The 14311-nt window shown below is 41.4% G+C and overlaps 1 non-coding gene across 1 annotated transcript; it reads right to left on the bottom strand.

Annotated features, from left to right (window-relative positions):
• Nucleotides 1–4335: 4335 nt before the first annotated feature.
• On the bottom strand, nt 4336–4454 carry LOC145401428 (5S ribosomal RNA). The gene has a single exon (XR_013897580.1). It is a non-coding gene; the product is annotated as a 5S ribosomal RNA (ribosomal RNA).
• Between the last annotated feature and the right edge of the window lie 9857 nt (nt 4455–14311).

The following is a 14311-nucleotide window of genomic DNA, read 5'->3' as shown; positions in this document are numbered from 1 at the left end:
GTAAAGATAATATAAGAATATAAAAAGAGAATACCAATAACTGAAGAAAGCCAGGTGGCCCATACAAAGACAACTCACACTGAAAGGGGGGAGGGGATCCTCCCCATCCATCAAAGCCTCCAGCCCTGGCATGAAAAATAATCAAAGTAAGTACCCCCCAGAAAACAACTAATTAAAAAGACGAACAAGAAGCCTCAGACAAGGACTGACCAAAAGATGACGACCAAGGACCGGACAAAGGACAAGGTAATCGGAACATGGAATGTAAGAGGTGCGAATGATGAGGTGAAAGAGAGAGAGATTGTCCAGGTGCTTGAGGGTGCGAAAGTTGATGTATGTGGAGTAACTGAAACTAAATGAAAAGATAAGAGTGTGAGAAAATGGGAGTATGGATGGGGTATTTGTGCAGGAGTAGGTGAGAATAAGAGGGCAAAAGAAGGAGTGTGTATAGTTGTGAGTAAAAGATGGAAGAACATCATAAGAGAGTATGGATCAGTTGGCTCAAGTATTGTGTGGGTAAGATTGAAAGTTGGAATACAAATGTGGGCGATTGTGTGCGTGTAAGCGCCAATGCAAGATCGTGCAAGCAGAGTGAGAGAAGAGTTCTGGACAAATGTGGAAGTGTGCATGGAAAAGTTTGGAAGGAATGAGAGTTTTTGATCGGTGATATGAATGGTAAAGTAGGGAATGTGAAGGTAGATGGAATAGTTGGTGAGTGGGGTGTGCCTGCTGAGATAGATGAGAATGGCAGTGCGTTAGTGGACATTTGTGCTGGGGGGGGGGTTGGTGCTAGCCAAAACCCTCTTCAAGCATAAAATGATCCACAGGTATACATTGCCAGTGATGAGAAGGGTAGGTGGTGAACTGAATGAAAGGAAGGCAATGACTGATTATGTGTGTGTGGATGAAAGGATGCGAAGATGTGTAATGGATGCAAGAACTTACAGAGGTTGGGGAAGTGGACTTTCTGACCACTATTTGTTGGTGGCCAGAATCAAGATCCAATCAAGTTGGAGAAATAGAAGAAGGGAAGGGCAGGAAGGAGTAGTTGCAAGGAGAGTGGAAAGGTTACAAGAGGATGAGAAAAAGGCAGCATATAAGACAGAAGTGGAGGAACGATTGAGCAAATATGAATTGGAGCAGATGGGGGACATGGAAGGCATGTGCAGGATATTTACAGAAGAAATATGTTAAGCATGTGATGTGTGTGGGATGAAGAGAAGACGGAGGGGGGTGCAAGGAACAGCGTGGTGGAATGAAGAGGTGAGACAGGCTGTGGCACAAAAGAAGAAAGCAATCAATGAATGGATGAGAAATAGGGGCGTGGAAGAAGTTGAGAGGCGGAAGAGAGAGTTATATGTAGAAAGAAAGAAAGAGAGGTGAAAAGATTAGTAAGAGAGAGTAAGAAGAGAGCAGATGAGGAATTTGGAAGGAATTTGAGTGTAAAGTGGAGGGACTGTAAGAATATGTTCTGGAAAAAGGTGAAGAGAGTAAGACAGGGTGGAAGTGAAGTTAGCAGGGGAGTGAAAGATAAAAATGGTAATTACTAGTGGAGAAGGGAGAAAAAGTGAGCAGATGGAGAGAACACTTTAAGGAATTGTTGAACATAGAGGATGGAAGTAATGCGAGTATAAGTGGTTGGCGAATGGCTGGGAGAAGGAAGTGAGATGATAGGAAGAAATCAGTAGGACAGAAGTTGTGGAAGCAATGAGGAAAGTTAAATTGGGGAAAGCCCCACGAATTGATGGAGTGTGGTGAAATGCTGAAGCATGGGGGAGAGATAGTAGTAGAATGGATGTGGAAGATGTGCAGATTGGCCTGGGAGGAAGGTAGAGTACCAGAGGATTGGAAGTCAGGTATAATCATTCCCTTGTACAAAGGAAAAAGGGAAAAAGAAGTGTGTGTGGTATATTATTCTTCCTTAATGACCTTTTCACCACTTTTAATTAACCCTTTAGTGTTTATGGGTGCGGTGCAAATTTCTTGCACTTGTTACCATTTCACGCGGGCAGCATATGCGCACATTTCAACTGCTCATTACCATTCGACGCAACCAAATGGCCCCTGTTTTTTTGGTTATGGAATGATTTTGCGTCCACTGCTGGGCGAGAACAAAGCACTACATGCGTCCCCGTGTATCACTCTGTTGCACTCAACGAACTCCGCACCCAGAGTCGCCCCACTGCCTTAGTCAGTGTGCTATGAGACTTGCTCAAGCATGAGATAATTTCCTTTCGCATTCTGTAAAATTGGCCCTAACTGCCCTACAGTACTTCTTTATACACTGAAATGTAGCCAGATAAAAGTCCCTATAACTTTTTCTTGGTAATGTTTACCATAAAAATTATATTTCTATAAGAAAAAAAAAAAAAAATGCAAGTAAGAAAATCATAATAAATTAAGGCATAATTTACATTCGGCTGGAACAGCACAGTGACAGGGGAGTCTCTCAGTGCATGGCCTTGGGCATCCAGGACTGTAAGGCAAATACCTGAAGTCACTCGTGGTTGGACGCAGCCTGCGTCGATTGGTTAACAAGAGGGTTAATCTAACCATAACTATGAATGCTTCTGGTACTGTACTTCCCATAAAAGTATACACCGTATGATGCGCACCCATGATTTGGCAAGCAACGTAAAAAAAAAAAAAAAAAAAAAAAAAAAAAAAACAAGATTTAGAACAAAATCAACGAGCTTAGGACCTACCTGGAGCCTTACCTGATATGGTACCTTCTTCCCCTACAATCATGGCCTAGGATATGCTAATCAAGGCTAGTCTACACCAATAGCTCAGGCTAGCATTATTTTTATTGTAGTTTATGATGAAAAATAAAATAAAACAAAACAAAACTCAGCCATGGTCCAAAGCTAGAGATGCCTATAGGTTTGTTATGATTAGTCAGCTAACGCTACTGTTTATCAATGTCGACAACCTCAGACTGCATCTGGCAGAGTGGATGACTGTGTTCTTTCGCACATCACAGCAAATTATCGTATTTTCTTACTTTAGAAACAATATTTACCACCATAAGGCACAAAAAAATGTACTATTAAAAAAAAAAAAAAAAAAAAAAGTTGTAGGTCTGAAATACTGAAACAGTACAAAGAAACAATCAAGGTATGGCCACTGTGTGATGTTTCTGACCATACCGTAACATTGGCTAGATCTAATATTAGATCTAGCCTAATCAGTCACTTGCTCGGCCCATACTCAATTTTTTCATCAGTCCTATGTTCTCATATATACATATATATACTACTGTATATATATGTTTCTTGTGGCTTTGGATCGCATAGAGTTAAACCTGTGTGTTCTAGGGGCAACTCTGGTGAACAGGAGTGTGTGGGTACTAGTTAATGCAATCCATGGGCCTAATCTGAACCTGACCCTCATGGTAAAATGTGTAGTGTGATTTTTGAAGTCCCCCCTCCCCAGGAAAAAAGGTGCTCAATACACAGTATGGTGAAAAATTTGGTATATATTTTGTTTACCTCGCGCCATCCCGGCGACGTGAATTAACGCGGCAACATCGCAAGGTCCATAATTTGCACAATTTTCAATTTTCGCGAGTGATTTTTGGCACGTATACACGGAACACCTTCCTCTATTCCTCTACAAGATGCCAAGCAGGAACAATGCCTTACATTGCATAACCTCCCCCCCCCCCGCATGCCATTGTCTCGGCAATTCACCTGTTACCAGTGACCTGGCCAATAAAGACATTCAGGGCAAGAGTGATTCCCCAATCAATGACAATGTGGAGGACAAAGTTTACATTGCATTAGAGGAAGAAACAGTCAGAAATGATGATCAGGTAATGTGAGGGAAAAAAAGGTCATGAATGGTGATGAGTTAGTGAGTGAAACAATGCTTATAATGCCTATATTACTGTTTGAAAACCAATATACTCTTGTACTACATATAAATTCGTACCAAGTAAATAAATAAATACTGTTTATGAGTGGATAAAATAGTTACCCTCCCATAGAACTCATTTTCTTTGGTGCCAGCCTGTTAGATAACCCAGTCAGGTAAGGAAGTACTCGTACCTAAATCGGGTATTTTAAACCTCAGGTGAGCAATTTCTCTATGAATTTTCGATGTTTCTCACCAAAAGCAGATGTTTGAGGGGGGGGGGGGAGTCCAAAAACATCAGGATGGGGCGGGTTAAATTGTTGTAAAAGGGAAAATTTGGGCTTGCACTTGTGGCTGGTACCATCCATCCATCCATTGCCAGACGCCATGTATCCCAAACGGGGTGGTCAAGGGCTTAGAGTTAATTGTTTTACAGGGAGGGGCACTAATCCTCCACCAACCCCACTTGACACGTACAGATGCCAACAGCATCTGGTGTTCCCAGGCGGTCACCCATCCAGGTACTAACCAGACCCAACGTTGCTTAACTTCGCTGATCGGACGGGAAGCGGTGTACTCAACGTGGCATGGCTGGTACCAATTTGGATAATTCCCATAGGTTCTACGTACTTGTTACCACACGCCATGTTTGGTACCAATTACAGTTTGCACAATAACCATGCGATCAGTGTACAAAACTTTAATAATATTAATGATGATAACACATATGGAGAGTTCTACAATCCACATTACACATACAGTACGATCTCACCAATAACGATTTCGACAATAACAGTAAGTTAGAATAGATACCCAGTTTCTACAATAACGTTTGGATTCACTTGAATAATGGTTATTTCGTGAATGCCAAGTTGTTATACTGCAAATACGTCCATAAAAAGATGGGGAATGAAACAAACAAGAAAAGATGAAGGAAATTGCCGAAAATGTGAGCAATAGAGAGAAGGAGATGGAGAATCCTCCCCTCGCCACCTCCCCTGATTTGCCCACTGCTGTCCCGTCCACCTCCACTGTCCTACCTGACTCACAGTCTGCCTCCCCCCTCCTCCTCCACAACCCCACATGACTCACCTGCTCCACCTGGCATACCTGCAACCCCCAACATAATAATTGTTGCTGCAATCTGGAAGAAAAATAACATTCAAAAGGCCATAAATTTCTTCATCAATGCCTGGACTAATACAACACTGGCAACCATTAAACATGCCTGGTCAGCACTACAGCCACAATTCATGTCTGCTGAGACAGAGAGCGACCGTCAGAATTAATGACTGATGATTGAACTTGCAAATCAGATTTCAAGAAAATACCAGAAGCAGTATCACGATCGAGTGAATGTCAGCCATCAGTCACTCCTCACTCACTCTCTTTCACAAAGCTAGCCAGCCAAGGAAGAACAACAGAGAATGGTTGAGTAGATGATGACACTGGGGACTTTCCTGAAGATTTTAACTTTATGCGGTTTGATTAAGTATTGATGGAAGTGGGTGACCCTGGTGTGAGAGGCAGGAGTGGGGATGAGGCCAGCAAGGGGTTATCATACCAAACACCTCATAACTCTTTTAAGGTGAGTTTTATATTACTCATAATGATTTAATAATTAATCTTATTATTTCAGCTAAAAAAAAATAGTGATAGGAGGACTCCAGGTGGAAAAAGCGGATAAAATTCCTGGAGTGGTGGCACCAATAAATCCTTTATACATGTATTTTAATGTTACGCAAATAACGTTTTCGCTAATAACGGCATTTTTCCGGCAGCAATTAGACGTTACTGGTGAAATCCTACTGTACATGTACTTTCTTGGCACTGATATAATAACTCTGATTAATTTAAGACTCCTGCCCACATTCTCATTAGTTTCAATGGTTAATAATGGATGGAAAATTTTTATTTGAGGTTGCAATTTTTAAAGGATTTGTTAATATTTACTTGATCAATAATTAACTCTGGTTACCCACAAAACAGCACAATTTCAGCTTACCAGACAAGCCAGGAATATCAGTTGTACAGCATAATAAATACTGATGTATACATACATACATACACACACTATACAGTGCATATATATATATATATATATATATATATATATATATATATATATATATATGGTAAACTCTCTAAGGTAATATATTAATTTGGACAAAATCTCAAAAACATCCTGCACACTGATGTAAAGATCTTGGCAGGAAAGTTTCACAAGTGAAATTCTTACACCTGTATATATTTTACTTCTAATGGAATGACATTGTTTTAAGTGACAGCAAATGTATACTTCTCTGTGTTAGGTCAACAGGCTTATACATAATGGCCATATTCCTTTACAAATGTCAAGCTCAACAGTAATAAGAAACCAATCTTCCCCATGAACCACAATGTACAAGCATAATCCCTAACATTACTTTGCTGTTTTCAAAGCAATCTTATGTGGTTAAAACTCCCTGGCACCCCTATGGGTGGTATTTCACTATTATTTCCCCTACCACTCAAATTCAGTATTGGCTGTCTCAAACAACTCTAAAGACCTAATCTGGCTGCCAATGATGGACTCTAAAGGTTATAACCATATGATATTATAGTTAATATCAAAGAATGCTACTTTCAGTTTGGTTACACCCTCTTAGGCTTGATAACATAATATCCACTTGATCTACTTTTTTTTTTTTTTTTTTTCTTTGTAAAGTTACACATTTTCCAACCTTCACTGATCATCCCATATTTCACACTGAAAACATAACACAGGGCATTATTGGTGTCAAATGTCAGCAATATAAGACACATGAATAATTAAAACAACGAAGATAAAATAATAATAATAATAATAATAATAATAATACAGTACCTAAAAAAGTCTTCCATGACTGCTACAATTAGACACTATTTTCTGCATCACATCATCCTCGTTCTAACGTAAACATTAGACTATATGGAAAAATTCATTTTCTTCTGTTAAAAGATTGACAGTTTGCCTTCCACTGTTATAACACAAATTTTCACGATGCTTAACTAGGGCAAACGTGTGAAATAATGAATCTAGGATACGAGAGCTGGATGGGTCGGCAAGTCTGGGCCTGGGACGTCATCGCCTCGACCGCGCAACCTGACAGTCGCCCCATACTATCACTAGTCGGAACACAAACACTAGGATGGATGCTGGTGAGGAGGGTATGTACTGAACAGACGAGAGAAGCGATGACGGTGACGGCGGCTCCCAGACTGAGCCACCGCCGCTACCGCCACCGCCAGACACTCACACTCCGTAAACGTTCGACCAACTCCTTCTTGCTGCCGGATTTCGAGAGGCCACGGCGCTCCAGTTCCGCCTTCAGCTCAACCACCTTGAGGTCCTTGATGGGTCGAACCCCGTCAATGGTGAGGCTTCTGGCCCGATCGCCCATTTTGATGCGTAAATTCCAGCAGCGCCCCGACAGTCACTCATTCTTACGCCATTTGCACTACTGGGAACCAGCAGACGATAAACACGACGCACCATTGGTCCGGCGGCCTTCCCGCCGCCACGCCAGCCAACCCCGTATCAGCTCTCAGCTGGCACTGTGTCCGCCCAGCCAATGCAAGCCAGCCTTACATACAGACAACGTAGCCAATAGGTGACGGCTTTACAACGGATAACGCACACAATGCATCAGCCAATAGCAGCGTTTCTTGCAGCGAAATAACACGGAGAAGACTTAGCAACGAAGTGCGGGTGTATGGTGGTGAACTACGTAACACATTATAATATCCCAATAACCCTTAAAAACTAAAATTAATGTATTTCTACAACTTAAGGACCATACTAATTTTCCATGTGTATATTTATCCACCGCTCGACCTCCCGTGGCTGAGGTGAATAAAGAAGGCAGAAGTAGTAGTGATTACAAACTGAGGTAACAGGATGGGGAAACGGTATCGTTAACCACAGCATATACCATATCAATCTGCTAAGGGTAGTAACCGGTGACTGTCTAACTATTTGCTGACGGCGTGTGACAAGACCCACCACCTTTTTTTTGTTGTACATGTACTCTGTATACCTTTACAACAAATATTTCAATAACTAGCCAAAAATCCCCGTTCACCCTACGCACGTATTATCAGCTCACGAAATCAGCGCAAATGAAAATTCGTTGACGGCGAAACGTCAACACTACAATGTAAGCTGTCAAAAACTACATATATTAAACATCACTTACTCGTCAGTTATTAGCAAAATGAGCATTTTCACTTCTATATGCAACGTTCTTTGTAAGATAATTTCATGAATGAGCATTGATCCTTCGGTCAGAAAACTGCACTTGGTTCGGCCTAAACTTCATACAACAGCAAACTCAGCTTCAAGCACCTATCTCAGCAAAATAAAACAATCTCGATTAATTGTTCTCTGATTAAAACTCTCAGTAAGTTGCAAGACCAACCAACAAAAATCATGTTAAAGCCATACTTTTTATTTCCCTTTACCATCACGCGATTCTGTTCTTCCTTCTAAGACTAGCAAAGGTTTTAACCCCTTCACTACAAGGACGTTTTATGTTCCTGCTATCTCCAAAATTTTATTAAATTCGGGACAATTAAAAAAAAAATCCACTTCAGTCGTAAAGCACAATAAAACTCTGGACAAGAGTACAATGTTTCTATCGCCTTCAGTACCATATATCTTACCTAGCTGAATACAAGTCTGCTGACAGCATGAACAAACTGATGGGGTTATAGGAGGATGTCGCTTTTACTTATGAAAAAATCGTCTAGCAGTCGTCTGAATAAAGCGTAGGACAGACTTCATACCCTGACAGGAACAAAAAGAGCGTCATCAGGTTTTGGGGATTACAAGGCCGATGCTAGCATTACGATATGAATTCAAAGAAATACTGAAGTAGGCAGTTTCCACACACCTTGCAAGGCTGCTATTTGTTGGGTATCTTGCTATCGACCTGGCACACAAGATTACTAAGTTAGTCCATTTAACTCTTCCACTACAAAGCATTAATAATATAAGCGAAACTGACTGACAGTGGAGCAATAGCACACACACACAAACACACACGAGAGAGAGAGAGAGAGAGATTGATTAAAAGGATCCTCACTTTCTTTCTCACTGAACACCTATCACTCCCATGGATTTTTTTCCCCCTAAGGTTCACAAAAACACAGTACAATCTCTTGTCCTGTAAAGGTGTTCCACATATGGATACCGTACTGCAATTATGTTCCCCCTACCTGACAAAAACTTAATTGCATCACATCTAAACTTTCTCTCATTAATGTCCCCCATCCTTTCCATCACTTTCATTATATACAAGATCCTCAGACTGCGGTATCACCTTACTGGGAACAAGACTACACCATATTTACAATGTACCAAAAAATATAAATGTTGTAATTATGGAATAAAAATCACAACTCTCAGATCTACCTGGTTATTCTCAGGAAAAGTATATATAAGATAATCAATCACAACTGGACACTCATCACCCAAGGTACTATGCAAAGGGAAGGGAATCTGCTACATCCTCCAGAACAACACAAGAGGCTGACACCTATGAGCATATCAAATGTAAACCAAGATCATGTGACCAAGACGTTTCGGTATTATTGGTGACAATGTGACGATGCTGTTACAAATCTAATGCATGAGTTATGATGGTCAGTTCAAACAGCTATGCAAGGATCACCATCTCACATGTCAGAGTGCCATGCATTCAGCCAGTCACCAAGGATTGATTGACTTAAGCAAACGACCAGGTTGGTCCTATAATTTCGTTTCTTTTCTTGACAGCTCCAACATGCATTAGTCAGCCTTGGTCAGTTAATAGCAGCTCTCCATGCTGCTCGATCTCTGGCAGCTTCTATAGTCCCTTACCCTTGAGGTCACATTCAAAGGCCTCGTCCCAGGTATTTTTCGGTCTACCTCTTGCTACCTTACCCCCAACATTAATACTTCTCACTTTCTGCAATCAATTAACATCCCCCAACCTCTCCACACGCCCAAACCATCTCAATCTACCCTTCCTCATCACAACACCAATACACTCCAGTCCCATCCAACCTCTCAACTCTTCCATCGTAAACCTAGTCCGCCCAGGCCTCGCAATCAGGGACGTACTGCACATCCACCTAATTACTGCCATTTCTGTATATTTCAGCCTGCAAGTATCATCTTCCTTTACAGACCAGGTTTCACTACCATACAGCATTACACTCCTAACATGCCGCATACAAAGATCCCTTGGCACGGAGGGAAGGCCCTCTCAATGTCAGAAGAGGCAACAGCTCCCTGAACTTCTTCCAACCACTCCTCACTCTAGCAACAGAACTAACTCCTGCCCCACCTCCAGCACATAACATGTCTTCCAAATAACACTTCTTCCACATACTCTGAGAGACTCACAAGCAAGTTCAATCCTTTCATGCCTGGCAATCTCCACAAACTCTCCCTGACACCGCACACATGAAATCAGCATCATCTCGCTGTCTACCTCTAATAACACTACATCTCTTAAACACCCACTTATCACAAGCAACGCACAAGATGGAATTACTTCCACATCCCTGTGGCAAATCGCACATGGCCATTCCCTTCCTTCTTTGACAGTACCGCCTCCAGCCCTAGGTACCATCACTTTTGTTTTATCTGCATTTACCCTTAAGCCCGTGTGCCCCATACCATTTCTCCATTTCCTAAATCTTTCCTCCACCTCCCTTGAATTCTCTGCAAACAACACCAAATCATCAGCATACAACATCTCCTACAGGAATCCATTTCTGTAGTCACGTAAGAAGGCTTCATGTACCATAATACACAACAAGGGGCTCAAGACTGACCCCTGATGTACACCAACATTCAACAAAAACTCCCCACTCAAAACTCCATTCACCCTTACCAGGGTGCAAACATCCACATACATGGCCATACCCACCTTAACCTGCCATGCCTTGATCCCAAGCTTTCTCAATGCCCACTTCACCAACTCTCTAGGGACTCTGTCAAGGGCCTTCTCCACATCAACAAAAACAAAGCACAGTTCCCTTTTCTTTCCTATATATTTTCCCTGAAGCTGTCGAACAATGAATATGACATCAGTGGTCCCTTTGCCTAGCATAACCCCAAACTGCATCTCATCAATATTCACTCTTCCACTAATCCAGCAGTAGTCCGATGACTACCATTGAAGATTAATTGCTTCCTAAAGGAAAGGACTGCCAATGCTGAGGGACATCCCATTCTCCTCAAGGTCTGCTGTTAAGTAAGGCAACCTGGTTATTACCACAGATACTGTAATATCCAGACACCCAAATGAGAAAGATGGATTTGACACAAATCCAATCAATGATGCAGATGACTCATCACTTCACAGTTCATTCAAACTTAAACACAGAGTTTAATATCTCTCACAACTCATGACAGAAATCTCCATAGATCACTAACATCACTGAATGGGGACAAAATAACATTGTCTCATTTAATGCTAAGAAAACCTGATACCATATATACATTTTACTAACAGATAAATACTTGCCTGATTCCTAAATTACCCTCAGTGCTATTAATGTTCCTATCTCTAAAAGTGTTGTATTGAAATTATCTGTATTTCACTTAACAGTGCCCTCAGCTGGACCTCTCGTGTTAGATCACTTGCTAAAACTCACACATAAAATCAGCATTATCTCGCAGTCTACCTCTGATACCACTACAACTCTTGTGCACCCATTTTTCACAAACACCGCACAAGACAGAATTACTTCCCACGCCCTTGTGGCAAACTGCACATGGCCACTCTCCCTCGTCTTTGACAATACCGCCTCCAACCTTAGATATCATCACTTTTGTATTATCTGCATTTACCCGTAAGCCCTCGTGCCCCATACCATCTCTCCACTTCCTAAACCTTTCCTCTGCCTCCCTTTCGTTCTCTGCAATCAACACCAAATCATCAACATACAACATCTCCCATGGGAGTCTGTTTCTAAAGTCACGTGAGAGGCCTTCAAGTACCATGATAAACAACATGGGACTCAAATCTGACCCCTGATGCACACCACCATTCACGGAAAACTCATCACTCAAATCTCCATTCACTCTTACCTGGGTGCAAGCACCCACATACATAACCATAACCACTCTTACCAGCCACTCCTCCAAGCCAAGCTTTCTCATTGCCCACTTCACCACCTCTCTAGGGACTCTGTCAAAGGCCTTTTCCAAATCAACAAAAACAAAATACAGATTCCTTCTCCTACCAATACATTTTTCCTGAAGCCGTCGAACAATGAATATGGCATCAGTGGTCCCCCTACCTGGCATAAACCCAAACTGCATCTCATCAATATGCACTCTTTCTCTAATCATACCTTCTAAAACTCTCTCCTTCATTATCTGATCTAAAAGCTTTATACCTATAACCTTCATTATCTGATCTAAAAGCTTTATACCTCTATAATTTCCTCTTTCCAGGGCATCACCCTTCCCTTTATACACATTTACAATTATACTCTTCATCCAATCTTCTGGGACAACACACTCATAAATAATCATATTTATCAGGTCAGTGACTAACCTCATCCCTATATCTCCTGAGGCCTTCAACATTTTGGCAGTCAACCCAGACACACCCGCTGCTTTCCCCACCTTCATCCTGCCTATTGCCTCACTCACTGTAGCAGCATCAATCAAAGGCCAAGGGCCAAACACAGGATCTGCTGGCTCCAAACCTTCCCTGTCCCAGTCAAACTCCTCATTCAACAACCGGCTATAATGCTCTCTCCATGCATCTGTAATAACCTCACTGATGAGGAAATGGAAAATATGAGTATGTTTTAAGTACTTGGGGAGTGTGATGAGTAAGGATGAAAGTCTGGAGGGTGAAGTGCTTGAAAGTGTACAACAAGGAAGAAAGGTTGCTGGTTCCTTGAAGACGGTGATAAGAAACAGGGAAGTGAGCATGGAAGTGAAAAAGTTATTACAGTACATGACAGTATTGTGATACCAACTCTAATGTATGAAAGTGAAGCTTGGACACTGTTGGAGGCACAAGTCAAGACTGAGAGCAGTGGAAATTAGCTATTTGAGAGGAGCATGAGGAATCACATGGAGAGAGAGACTGACAAATGAGCAGTGGTGGGCAGCGCAAACAAAGAAGGACCTTGTGCAAGTGCAAAACGCAATCCACAGTTCACTACCTTGCGCAAGCGCAAATGCGCAATCTGACAAATATTTAGCTTGCGCAATGTTGCAAAGCACAAGCGCAAACCATTTGCATATATTTTGAGGAATTACTGAAAAATATTGAGATATTTAAACAAAACAGCATATATACTTACTTTTGTTTATTATTATTATGTTTTATTATTTGTAATTTGCACAAGTGCGCAATCTAATATTTAGCTTGTGCAATGTCGCAAAGTGCTAGCGCAAATCATTTGCATATATTTGTGGGAATTACTGTAAAATATATATTGGTATAATTAAATAAATTACTAAATTAGCAACCTGCCCACCACCCGCGGTGAATGAGGTACAGTAGGTCATTGTCCGGGAAAAACAGCCTATATTTACCAAGGCACTGGCAAAGATCACGTGATTACTGTATCATCAACTCTCTCTCTCTCTCCGACAGAGGAGGGAGGGAATGGAGAATAAGAGAGAGAGAAGGGAAGGAATGGAGAATAAGAGAGAGGAGGGACAAAGTTTATGCCTTATCTCCTCATTCAAAGGGATGCTCCTTTACCATTCCCGTATTTATTCTCTCTCTCTCGTCTTGTCAAGACAATTTATTTAATAATTCAATATAGATATACAATAGCATATGTAATTCGTTACAAAAAATAAAAATTCATGAAAACAGAGTATTTTAATCAAATATCCACAGCCTAATAAATTTGATTTAAATAATGTTTTAATGGTTTTTGTAAGGAATGGCATATGCTAATCTTAATAAATAATGTATATTTATTATTATTTACTAATAATAATAATTTTAAAAATATTAAAAATACATTATATCTGTTGAAGCATATTAAGAAATGCTACTACCCCCTTCCCTCTTGCCTTCTCCCACCAAGGCACCAACCCACCCTCGCGACCCGCCCCAGCCTCCCCCATCCATTGTCCAGCTATGCAGGAAGCTCCCAAGACCACGTGTCCCTTGGATTGCGCAGTGCGCAATCCACAGGGCAGGTGCGCAAGAGCAGTTTTAGTTGTGCAAGCGTAACTAAGTTTGCGCTTGCGCACATGAAAAGGCAGGTGCACAAGCGCAAAATTCTGCATGGTCTCATGTGGTGCGCATTGCGCAAACGATGTCACCGGAGCGCAAGGGTGCGCAATTGTGCTTTGCGCAAGTGTTTGTGCACCTGCCCAGCACTGCAAATGAGGATGTGAAGGAGCATTGTGATGTGGATGTGGATGTGACAGGAAACATTAGGAGAAACACATTGAGGT

The sequence above is a fragment of the Coenobita brevimanus genome, chromosome 55 (genome assembly GCF_032717465.1).
Source record: "Coenobita brevimanus isolate Jiangsu-jjx chromosome 55, ASM3271746v2, whole genome shotgun sequence".
NCBI classification, from domain to species: Eukaryota; Metazoa; Arthropoda; class Malacostraca; order Decapoda; family Coenobitidae; genus Coenobita; species Coenobita brevimanus.
The sequence above is the reverse complement of the archived record's forward strand: the minus strand, read 5'-3'. Positions and strand labels throughout refer to the sequence as shown.